Source organism: Netta rufina (genome assembly GCF_964035555.1).
Source record: "Netta rufina genome assembly, chromosome: 1".
Classification (NCBI taxonomy): Eukaryota; Metazoa; Chordata; class Aves; order Anseriformes; family Anatidae; genus Netta; species Netta rufina.
Genome location: NC_140123.1, coordinates 100,085,773 through 100,098,462, shown reverse-complemented (window position 1 = coordinate 100,098,462; position 12,690 = coordinate 100,085,773). Strand labels below are relative to the sequence as shown.

Genomic DNA, 12,690 nt, shown 5'->3' with positions numbered 1-12,690 from the left:
GAACTATATATTCAAAATATCTGATAACCTCAAAATACATAAAGCAGAACCTAAATTGGAGCAGACCTAAAATATCTCTCACTTAACAGGTGAAACTTATGTAACCTACTATCAGTTAGAAAGATGAGAACTAATCCTAATTTCTTCTCTTTATCCCAGTGGCATTGTGACACTGAATATAAAAACCAACTTGTCATTCATAATGTGACATAAAGCTTCTGAAATTTCTCACAGCTTTTCATTAGCCCTTTTGTAATACGCTTGGAGAGTTCAGAGCTGGTCACGCTAATCATCTATCTATCATCTATGTTACAACCTTATATATCTATCTGCAATGGCAGAATGATTTGCTAAAATAATGATTTTTTTTTTTTTTTTTTTTTTACTGGTAAAGAGTATTTAAAATATTTAACAAGAGTAGGCAAATGACTTAGTAATTTGCATTTTTCAACTTATATATATATGCTTGCAGTAGTCAGTCCCCTCTCTCACTTTGTTAAAGATCTGTAAGAACAGAGACATATATGACATGTTAAATATACATGTATGATAAAGAGTTTAGTAGAAGAGCATAAAGGTCGCGAATTTTAGGAAAGTAGGATAATGTTGCAAAATAAGGAAATACCATGATTGTGTTGACTGTGCAACCTTACTGAGACACTACTTTATTTTCCATTTTATGAGATCATCTCAGAATTACTCTAGACATTTTATTTCTCCAGTGACAGGTGCTCACTAGTCTGACAGTGTCCATAATTTGATTTTCTTTATTATTCATCACAGCACTCTCTCTATATTGCGCCCACATGAGAAAGTTCTTTTCCTTAAATACATCTGGTCCCTACCTTACAATGGGATCACAATGTAGAAGGGCCATGACTGCAGGCAACAGTCTCTTGAAAGGATTTGCTGCTCCCCTAGTCTAACAAGGCACCACAGTGTAGTTCTGGAAACTGAGAAAGCTCTTTGGAGCAGATCATGGTGTGCTTGTGCTGAAGCATGCACAGTGGAGATCAAACAATTCACTGTTGATCAGTTTGGACTGAAATTTTCAGAGATTATAATAAGGGCAGACTTTGGCAAGTTTTTGTTTTGCGTTTTTTTTTTTTTTTTTTTTTCTTTCCCCATGGGAATACAATCATCATCTACCTTCTAAATATTTGCCAAATGTCAGTTCTTGGATTGTAAGTACAGATGTATTTGCAGCTTTTTTGTTTTGTTAACACAGGAAAAAATGACAATAATGGTAACAAAAATGTTCACAGTCTGGATTTTAGAGATAGTTAGAAAAAATAAAAGCTTTTTGTAAAAGCTCCTGCCTGAGACATTTCTTCCTCTGAAGACATTTACCATAAGCAACAGCACTTGTCAAGAGTTATGCTCAAGTGAAAATGTATTCTCACGTCTGAAAGTTTTTGATAACCATTAACTGCAGCTGGCAGTTCCAAATCATCTATATTAAAGTTAAACAGAAATGTTTTCATTAAGAAAACAAACAAACAAACAAACAACATTAAGATTGCTAACGTTCATTCATTATTTCCTATAGGTCCAATAAGCACTTCAATATTTAACAGAGCATTTGATATAGAAATAACAGTTATAAAACTAAATAACAAAGTCAATGTGTATATTCACATTATGCATGGAAAAACAAGCTTTCACCCAACTGACTCAGACTGAAAGCCAAAAGTTTCAGCTCTTACAAAATCAGTACAGAAGTTTTATTCTCTGCCATGCTACGCAAGGCACATGTAATTCAGTTCAAATAAGTGCAATGGCATTGGGTTAGAGTGATAAAGCATAGTGGCAAGACATACGGATGAAACAGTGGCCCTACTTAACACAGTGAATGTTTTTCTACAGATTAAGACAAAACCAAGAATGGCATTTCCTTGAAGTCCAGCTACTTCATTATACTAAATACGCACCTTAAAGAAAAAAAAGTCTTTCTGTCAATAAATTAAAATAGTCTTCAGATTTACACATATGCATTTGAGGACAGCTTACTTGTGACATAAGCCAGTTTTCTAAAATGGTTTATGTTTGTTTTAGATGGGAAGAGTTGTTATTAATGATGTTTTAAAGTAAAGTAAAGAGTAAACAGAAACTGGCAAAACTGACCATGATCACTGCATCTATGAAATAAGAATATGACTTCCACTAGTGAAGATATATCAACATTGAAATTTGACCAAATAATTCCAAAGTTACAAACTAATGGTAATAAACCCCAAAGGAAATGAACTATAAGGAAAAAAATCAAACATGTATTGCAAATTTATTATTTCTGCTATGTTTAGCACCAACTTGAAAGCAAGTATCCTAAAGTAAATATTTAATTCCATCTGAGCTCTATAGTGTAATGCTTTCTTGGCTTACTTTGCATGCAGCAGAGGAGTGAGTTACGAACTTAGTCAGCTAAGTGGTAGCTCATAGTAAATTCCATTACCAAATATATTTGGTAAGCTTCTATATGGATTCTTACTAAATGAACTTTATCTGAGGCTTTGTTTATATTGTTCTATGCTTCTACATAAAATGTTTTACATTTTAGTATGTGAAATAGGAAAAAGGTCTTTACCCATTCTTTACTGAAGGTCAAATTAAGCTCCCCAAAGCCTCAAGACTAACAAATGCCACAAAATGGAACGTGTGGCACTGTTCCAGTTTCAAGAAGTAAGTTTAGAGGGCAGGGACCTATTTTATGTGCTGAGACATGGCTTCAGAGAGGCACACAAAGTCTATGAAATTTAATTCTATGAACTGAAGTAATTCATACATCATAAATCATAGAAGATTATTATTATTATTTTTAAATCTTGTAGAAAGTACAAACCATGTTTTGTATTAAGCACAGTTTAAGTACGTTTTGGTAGGAGCTTGTATAAACACAAATCTGTGAAAGGGATTAATACAGAATCAAAATGCTCTCATGGAAGACCAGTTGATGGTGTACCTGGGAAGCCATATGGCTCAGAATGTTAGAAGTCTATGCATAGATATATTATGACCAAAGCAAAGTTCAGAAAACTCACACTGATCAAAACAATGGATCATATTCTCCAAGTTGTCAGACAGAAAAGCCAAGCATAATCTATTGAATTTGTCACATAACTTAGAAGTTTCAAAAAAAAAAAAAAAAAAGTTGATTTTTTCATGCACAGGCTGAAGTAATTACACTGTTTAGGGTCTCAACTTGGAATGAAAAGTTTAGAAGAGCTATAGAAAAGTAAGTTTTATTTCTTTATTTTTACAGGTCTGTGTTTATTTTCCTCCAAAATTTAGAAGAAAAGGAAGATAACATACTGTTTGCCTCACAAAACAGCATCAAAACATACACCAGGAACTTATGACTACAATGAGAGAGAAACCAGCAGCATTCAGCTGCAGGGACTGGCCTCCGTTTTCACGTCTAGTAGCTTGACAGCATCTTTCTGTGTGGACAAGAAGTGTTATAGAAAATTAAGACTATGAAAAAGTAGATAAAGCTTTAAAAACAAAGTATGAAAAGGAAAAAAAAAGTGGTAGTGGAAAAGAAAAAAGAAAAAATCATTTCACTATTTACATTGTGCCAAAGACAATCCCTTGAAAAAAACATCATTCTAATAAAAACATTAAATTGTGATTAAAATGTGTATGAAATTGTAACAATTGAAGTACTTTGGAGTTGTAGAATGGTCAAATCCGGATACTAAAGTATTCAAACCACAAAAAGTATGTACCTTAATAGCAGCAACGTGGTTCTTCACAGTAGTTGAAGTGGCAAACACTTTGGTCTAACTTTAAAACAATTTATTTAAGCACTTAACCTGAAGCATATGACCAACCCTCTTGAGTTTCCCTTCAAACGATCCAAAAATATTCAGCTCAGCCCAACCTAAATACAAGCTTTAATGTCTTTCACACTGGAGGTACTTGGAACTCAGAAAGCTACAATGCACACAACTACAATCAGAAATAATGGATATTTGAAGCAACAATGAGCAGCTGAATGCAGGCTAAAAGAAGAAACTGCAAAAAAAGTAAATAATTACATACAAAAAAAAAAAACAACGGGTTTTGATCATGCATGAGTATAAAGAAACAGAAACTTGATAAGCTGTTTCTTCTTGCCAATAAGTTTATCTCATTTCTGAATTATTGTAGGAGTCTGGAATGGACCATTGTCAAAAGCTGGCCTTAATAATATGGACATAAGCCCGATCGAAATACTAATGCAATGACCAATGCAATTAGCACAGACAGCTGGTAATTATTTAGATGTTGACTTTAATACTAGGGTGTGAACAGAACAAAAAGCTTTTCGAAATACACAACTTCTTAGACATTCAAGTCCTCACAGTATGTCTGGATGTAATCCAGTGCAATATATGAAGTCTGCATATATATTTTCTACTAACATTTATATTGAAATTTCACTTTTTGTCAGATAATGCAGTCAAGTTTATGCAATATATTTTAAGCACCTTAATCTCCTTGACTGAATATTAATGTTTTTTTAGCTACAGTGACAGTAATAATATGGATAGTGATTAATATCACTGTCAGGCTACTGTTTCAAAATACATTTCAAAAGAAATTGAAATGTAGAAAATCTTGTGTAGTTTGAACAATAATTTTGGTTACATCTGAATTTACTTTAAAAAAGTGTATTTTAAGAAATTGTAATGGAAGTAGATGAAAAGTCTTAAGTCTCCCATTTTTATATGAACTGTCTTATTTTAGTTCCTTAATGTAATTAGTCGAGCTTTAAAACAATTTATTTTAGGTTAACATCAGTTTTGTTAAATCTCAGCACAAATATGTTAGGGTATTTCTCCTCTCTATAGAGTTCATCATCTAAACACAAAGCTGACTGGTGGATAAATCATTGTCTCTTTCCAAAAATATATGCTATGACATGCAGAATGTAAACGCTCTTCAAAATCAAAAGATTTTTTAAGTTTTGGGATTTGAATCTTACAGAGTTCCTGCAACATATTTCAAATTTGGCTTTAACTACAGAACTGTTATTTTGTGAACACATTCTGGTGGAAAAATTTCTATCAGGACTTGGATGCTTAATATTTAACCAATGCATTATGCACATATAATGTAAATGTTCCTATTTCACAAATACAAATCTGAGTGTAACCAATTATGAAGTAGAAAAAAAAAACAACAAACAATATAAGGAAGCAAAGAGCGTTTGGACTTTACCCAATTCTCACACACGTTTACTTGGTATTTTTAGTGATGCATATTTTTCGAAGAAATTATTATGTTCAAGCTGTTCAAAATTCAAAACCAGATATTTTTATTAAGAACATGTATAGCAAGAAAATCTTTGATACAGTAAACTTTCAACAGCTGTTTTCATAACTCTTATCATATTAACATATCTAATGATCTAAACTTTTAACGAACATCCTATTTGTTATTATATAATTTATTATTATAATGCTAGCAGTTACTTATAAGAAATATCATATGATGAATAAGAGTGCCATACTTGCTAAGTGTGACCTAGCACTGAGTCATATCAAGTAAGCTCTGTAAATTTAATAGTGATTTCTAACCCTTTTCATATTAAAAAGATGTTACAGTCTTTGCAGGGAATAGAGCAAACCACTGTTTTTAGCCTACAGCAAGAACATTTCATGTCACTTACAATGATGGAGTTGATGAAAAATGGCTTTTACTCAGCAAATTTTAGTACTGGTTTGCAAACCAAAAGCAAATGTGCTTTGTGGGGGCTACCATCTTTCTGTGGTTTTGGATATCATTTTCTCTGATTGACTGTGATTCTTACCAACAACTACTATTCTCAAAACATAAGATCTCAAAGACACTGAATTTCTACTCTCTGCTCTCTATATAACTTTAGGTAGTAAATAAACTTTCTCCTTTCAACACAGCAATACATGCTGACAACTTTGTGTTACTCAGAATTATGATCTGAACAACAGTCTGACAAAAGTCTTCGTTTTTGATTGTGGAATGACAGTGCCCTTCAGCCTAGGAGAAAATCACACCGATAACCTCACAAAGGTAATGTTGCAGCTTTTCCTTACCTTGGGAGTATGATCAGAGCTGTGGAGACTAACATCCTCAAAGCTTTCTTTTTTGACTACTGTATTTTGTTCTTCCTTTTAGATTTGACTAAAAAGCTAACTAGTGAAAGCTGTAGAGTCTTCACAGGCAAAGTACAGGATCTTTCAGTTTTGGCTATTACACAAAACCAGATACAAAAACTACGTACTTGATGTATTGTATTTGAAAGAACAAGGTTTTGGATTTCTACATTTATTAAAAATGCATATAAATTTAAACATGCACAAATAAAGAATTTTAGTGTATTTTAACAAGATGGGAAATCCAAAGATTATTAAAGACCTATTTCTCAAAGAATTCATTCTAAAGTTAAGGTTATCCCAGCCTGTTTACAGAATTATTCTATAAATCAATTAACCAATATTAGTAACATCAATTATATTATGAAAAAAAGTGATATTGTTCACAAAAAAAGTATTACTATTTTAAGAGAAAAACTCATCTAGGCTATAGCATCAATCAAACAAGTACAGTTTCTTGATTTAGAGATTTAGATCTGGAAATCACTACTAAGAGATTGAAGTGTAGAGTTGTAAAAATAAGTGAACACTTGGCAGCTGATCTAGAGGAACTACTAGGTCTACAATCCTTCAACAAATGTACAAGTGATCACCTGTATTGGAGGAAAAGCTTGTCACAGAAGAACGGAACCAAGTTAAATGTAGATATATAAACCTTAACTGCCTTTATACAATGAAAACTGTATAAAGAGATATCCACTGTGGTCTTAAAATTACCGATCCTTGGAATAGATTTTTTTTCTTTGCAAAGATCTTTAAAATCATGTGTTTTAGTATTTCTTTTTGGTTTAAGTTAATTCCTGCTATCCCAGGTACTGTGAGGATCAACAGTCAGAAAGTTACTATTGTTCTTTCCCAAATAACTCTGACTGATTGTTAAAAGTATGTACATTTCTAATACAGCATTTATCCTACTGAGGTTCAAACAATTTGGCTTCTATCGTCAGCTTCCAAATTAAAAAAAATCTTACAGGAGTATGTTATTTTTGAAGCCTCTATTCTCTGGTGAAGTTTACTAAAGTTGTCAACTGCATTCAAAAGCTATCAGAAGACACACACAAAAACTGATGGATGTTTGTGCAGATACTGCACACACATATACATACGCAGGCACCGTGGTCACAAGTCATTAGCTGAAAATCAAGCCAAGATGTTTTTCTTAAAGAATCAATACATATTGTAATTCTACAGCCTTTTCCTGGAGATTTAAACAGGTATCTTAAAAGCCTCAAGTAATGGCTTCTAGTCCTGGCTCAAGTAGGCAGCCTTTCTAGCTTAGTTAAATGGAAAGAGACTACAGAAGAAAAATAACTATAAATGTCCCCAGTCCTCCTACTTTAATTTGTACTGATGCAATTTATCTTTTCCTAGAATTAAGAAAAAGTACCAGATACTACTCCTTAGCTTACTGCCTCAGAATGTAGTTATGTTCTTAAATAACACATCATCAGGGCTTCCCTTCAAGTATGATCACTACTAACTTTGTAAATTACTCAAAAGGGTATATCTGCAGCCTTTTCCTTGTTCATTAACTACAGAATTGCTGATTAGAGTTAAAAACACAGACAGTCAATTTACATTCGCAAAAGCACATGGGTTACTGACTGTGTACTGAGGCAAAAAATGCCACAAATAACTGAAAATCCAACCTGGCCTGAAGAATGCTGTTGTTGCTACTGAAGTGAAAGCGAGGAAGAAAAAAATCTGTCTTGGTGATATGATAAGCAGGGCTATGAACAGAAAACTAGAAGATAAACATAGCAGGGATATCATCACCTTCAGAAATCAGGACCCATATTAAGAATCTAAGGAGAAAGGATCAAGCTAAAGAATACTTGAACAAACTGGAAACACACAAAGCCATGGACCTTCATGGGATACACCCACTAGTGCTGAGGGTGCTCACAAATGTCACCGTGAAGACATTCTTGATAATCTTTAAATGATCATGGAGACTGGGAGAGGTGTCTGAGGACTGGAGGAAAGCGAATGTCACTCCTATCTCCAAAAAGAACAAAAGGGAGGGCCTGGGGTTCTACAGGCTGTTCAGTGTCACTTTGATCACTGGTAAGATGACAGGGCAACTAATCCTTGGAACCATTCAGGCAAATGAAGGACAGGAAAGTCATCAGGAGTACTCAGCATGGATTCACCAAGAGGAAATCATCCTTCACTAACTTATTAACTTCCTGTGATGAAATGACTGGCTTGGTAGATGATGGGTGAGCAGTATATACTGCCTACCTACACTTCAGTAAAGATTTTGACTGTTTCCAATAAGATCCTCACAGAAAAGCTAATAAAGATTGGATCAGGAGAAAGTGAGGTGGATCAAAACCAGCCACGCCAAGAGGCCTGAGTGGTGGCAAAAAGTCTAGTTGGAGGCCAGTAAGTAGTGGTGGACACTAGGGGCCAATATTCGGCCCAATCCTATTCATCATCTTCATTAACCATCCGGATGATGGGGCAGAGCATTCCCTCAGCAAGTTTGCAAATGAGGCAGAACGGGGAGGAGGGGCTGATGCATTAGTAGGTTGTGCTGCCATCCAGAGGTCTCTCAACAGGCTGGAGAAATGGGCTGACAGGAACCTTAAAACAACAAAGGGAAATGCATAATCCTGCAACTGGGGAAGAAAAACCCCATGCACCCATATGCTGGGGGCCTCCCAAATGGAAAGCAGCTTTGCAGAAAAGGACTTGGGGTGACATCAAGGACATCAAGGTGAGCATGCATCAGCAATGTGCTCTTTCAACAAAGCAGGCTAATGGTGTCCTGGGTTGCGTTAGGAGTGTTGACAGCAGGTTGAAAGAGGTGATCCTTTCCTTCTGCTCAGCACTGGTGCTAAGGCTATACCTGGAATGCCGGGTCCAGTTCTCAGCTCTCCACAAGAGAGGTATGGAGTTACTGTAGAGAGTCCATCAAAATAGCCTTTAAGAGGATTAAGGGACTGGAGCATCTCTCCTGTGAGGAAAAGCTGAGGGAGCTGGGACTGTTCAGCCTGGAGAACAGAAGGCTCAGGGTCTCAGTGTGTACAGACACCTGAAGGGAGGGTGTAAAGAAGATGGATCAAGGCTCTCCTCAGTGAAGGACAATGTGAAATGAGCACTAACTGAAACACAGGAGGCAACATCTGAACATAAGGAGAAGACTGGCTTTTTCCTGTACCTAGTAATTCTCAGTCTCTCGAGTAAAATGTTCATTACCCTAGTTTATATTCTAATAAAAAATTGGCTGTAGAGTACAGGAGCCCAATTTTACATATGTAATACCTTATAAAACATACATATACACACACACACACACACATATATATATATGTGTGTGTATATAAAAGCATGTATAGTACCGGTATAAACTATTTTCATTTTTCATTCAATATGACACCATTTAAAAATCCTAAAGCTGTGTTTTTATAAAAACTACTGATAAAAAACATGTTTGGCATGGAGTGTCATCTTTGCTACAAGTCATAGTGAGAGAAAATACTATGTGTTAGACTGTTGCTCCTCACCTATGACTGTATGGTTTTAAGCATCAGTGACAGAAATGCACTGAAAAAAAGCAAACAATATGCTCAGTACTGTAACAGAAAAGGTCATGGGGTTAAAAAGGGATTCAAACTTTTCTAGGTTACTTAATAAGAAATATTTCAATAAGTCATGCAATATTAAAAATAAAACAAAATAACACAAAAATCCTCAAACCAAAATGAAAATACACACACACACACAAAAACAATTCACAAAAAAAAAAAAACACCACTAAAAAAACACAAATAAACAAACAGCAAAAACAACAATATAAACACACACACACAAAAATAAAATAAAATTGTAAGGACTTCTTGCTGTCCCCAAATGCTTTATAATGAAGAATAAAAAATATGACAAAAAACAACTTGCAGCCATTTTCAATATATACTGTATACTGGACTTCCAGAGAAACAGCAATGACTGGATAAAAGACTTTTGAAAGACTACACCTGCATAAGTTTTCAGAAATTAACAGCAGAGATTTGTCTAACACTTGCACAAAATATCCTCTTTTAACATCTTTCGTTGCATCTTTGTTTAAGATAGGACTATAGATGTGGTTTTAGGTTGCAAGAGTAATATTTCAGAATGGTAACTATGATTTGGACATTTTCTATCAGCTGCGCAGTACCAGAAGAGAGGATATATATCTCTGCACTGCTGAGAGATTAAGTACATGTAGACCCATACAAACAGGCTGTAGTGTCACCCCTGTGAGCTGATAGAGTTCATTTGTTCCCTGTGACACTTAGTCAGAGAGTTTGTTAAGCTGCAGAGGTTAGTCTATGCTGTCCTAAGACTGATAAACAGCTAAGAGCTAAGGCACATAGCTCCTTTGAGAATACCTTTATTACCCACAAAATTAGAAGAAACTCAATACTACAGAAAAGCTAAAATGAAATTTTCTAAAATATCACAAATCAGTACTTAAAAAATGATAAAGACTTACTCACAGGCAAGCATACTGATATTAGATTTGTGCCTACCCACAAGTACTGGTAACTAACATATCCAGTGAGATACTGGAATATGTAAAATGTTACATTTAAGACTATGCTGCTCTTTCTTCAAAGCATGATTCTTAAATACGTGGTTATACACCTAAGTGAATAGTCAAATGGAAAGACAGAATTGCTGACTGCAAACAGTAACTCAAAAAAAAGTAGGAAGTAAAATTATATATACATAGATAAAATATACAGTAATACATAAAATAAAAGGATTTGTAAATACAGTCAAGGAAAAATGTTTTAACAACTCGATCTGTTGAGTATTTCTCAAACATAGTGCAATATTCCATTGGTAAACCCTTCAGAAAACTGGGAAACTCTTATTAAAATGATTACAAATTCTGAGGAACTAATTACAGATGTGAATGATTCAGTGAATGAAGACTGTGTTAAAGGCTTAGGAACAGAAATTACAAAACCAAGTACATCTAGTTGGAGGCTGCTGAGGCCAACCATGTGAAAATTAAAAGGAATGTCTATCTCATTTATACACCTAACTGATGCTGATCAGCAGGCTGAGGCATCTTGCTAGACCTAAGAATGGTAATGGAAGATTATCATGTTGTTTTATTATAAAATTTGACTGCTAGCCAGGAGCTGGTACTCACTTGCACTTCCTAATAAATAGAAGATGTGGGTTCTGTGCCCACAGGAGCTGTGTGTTCACAGAAGCAGAGTTTTAGCTTCCAGTCTCTGCCCTCAGGGATTACTCTTCTGACATATCCATTAGCTCTTGGAAGAATAAAGACTCCTTCTGCAGGAATCAGAACCAAAGTCTCACTTCTTGTGATTACTCCCATTTCCCTGGTAAAGAACCCCTTGAAGGACAACAAATGCATCCTTGCCTTTGTCTCTCTCCAGCTCTCTGATTATGCTTGCACACATTTGCAATGTAGTATTATGTTAAGTATAGCTAACCATCATGATACTCGGAAGATCCCCAAATTCTTTGGAGGTAGGTAATACCCATGAGATTAGGTACATAGGACCTACAGATATCTTAGTTTTGAATGACATTAAGAACAAGACGGAAACACTCAGTTCAGCTAAAGTGACATAGATCTGGGCATAAACAAACGAAAACCTTTACGAGTCTTAGAAACTCTTCTAATCATCACATGAATAATTAGGAAAGGAATCTCAGTGATCACAAACAGCTAAGAGGGCACAGAATAGGTGATGCATTTCATTCAGAATTGTACCTAATTGCATTCTTCCTTCTTTGACTTAGCTGCAAATACCTAGCTGCAAATACCCAAGCCTCAAAGCATATAAATAGGGCATCAGCTGAGCTGACTGATCAGTAAGAACTGACCTGCTTAAAGTTGAGCATTTTAAACACATTATCATGTTTTTAAAATTATATTTATACTTTTGTAATAATGTCATATTAATAATATTAATAATATGCTATTTCATAACAAGATAACCATACTGACTCATGAATGTGAACATTAATGTTCCACTGATTTTAAGTCTCTTTTGACATACTTTTAAAAATTGCTTACAGAATGTTCTTATGATGGGAATTTCACACCCTTTATAGGCTTTGCAAAAACAGTTGTCAAGGAAACTAATTAGTTCCACAATCATAATTACAATAATGATTCATATAGAGAAGACTTGATGTTAAGTAGTGTAACAGACTTCTCCTTACAACTAGTTAGAGGTTATGGGAGAGTACCAAAAGGAAAAAGCCCCATAATTCCCATAAAGCTATGTTCAGAGAAAAACATTCTCTCTTCTGCGACTATATTAACTAAGCTACTTTTTACTTCAACGTCTAGGGACCATTTATGTTTTCATTTATGCAGGCATATCATGTTTCTCTGTTATATCAGCTGTGGTAATAATATGGAATAATTTGAGTAGTTTTAAAAGGTTAAAGTTAAGCTGTGTTGCAAAACAAGCAGGCTTTGGACATTCAAAAAACTAAAAAAACGGTTTATACTTTCTGTAAGTCTTTACCTAAGTAAGTTTTAATTTATTTTTCTACTTGATAAATATTATCATTTTATTGAGATAATCAT

General features: G+C 34.5%; 1 protein-coding gene across 1 annotated transcript in view; it reads right to left on the bottom strand.

Annotated features, from left to right (window-relative positions):
- The window catches only part of NCAM2 (neural cell adhesion molecule 2), a gene marked incomplete at its 3' end in the record, with an annotated part of 282,431 nt that overhangs the window by 22,873 nt on the left and 246,868 nt on the right, over positions 1 to 12,690 (bottom strand). The window lies entirely within an intron of this gene.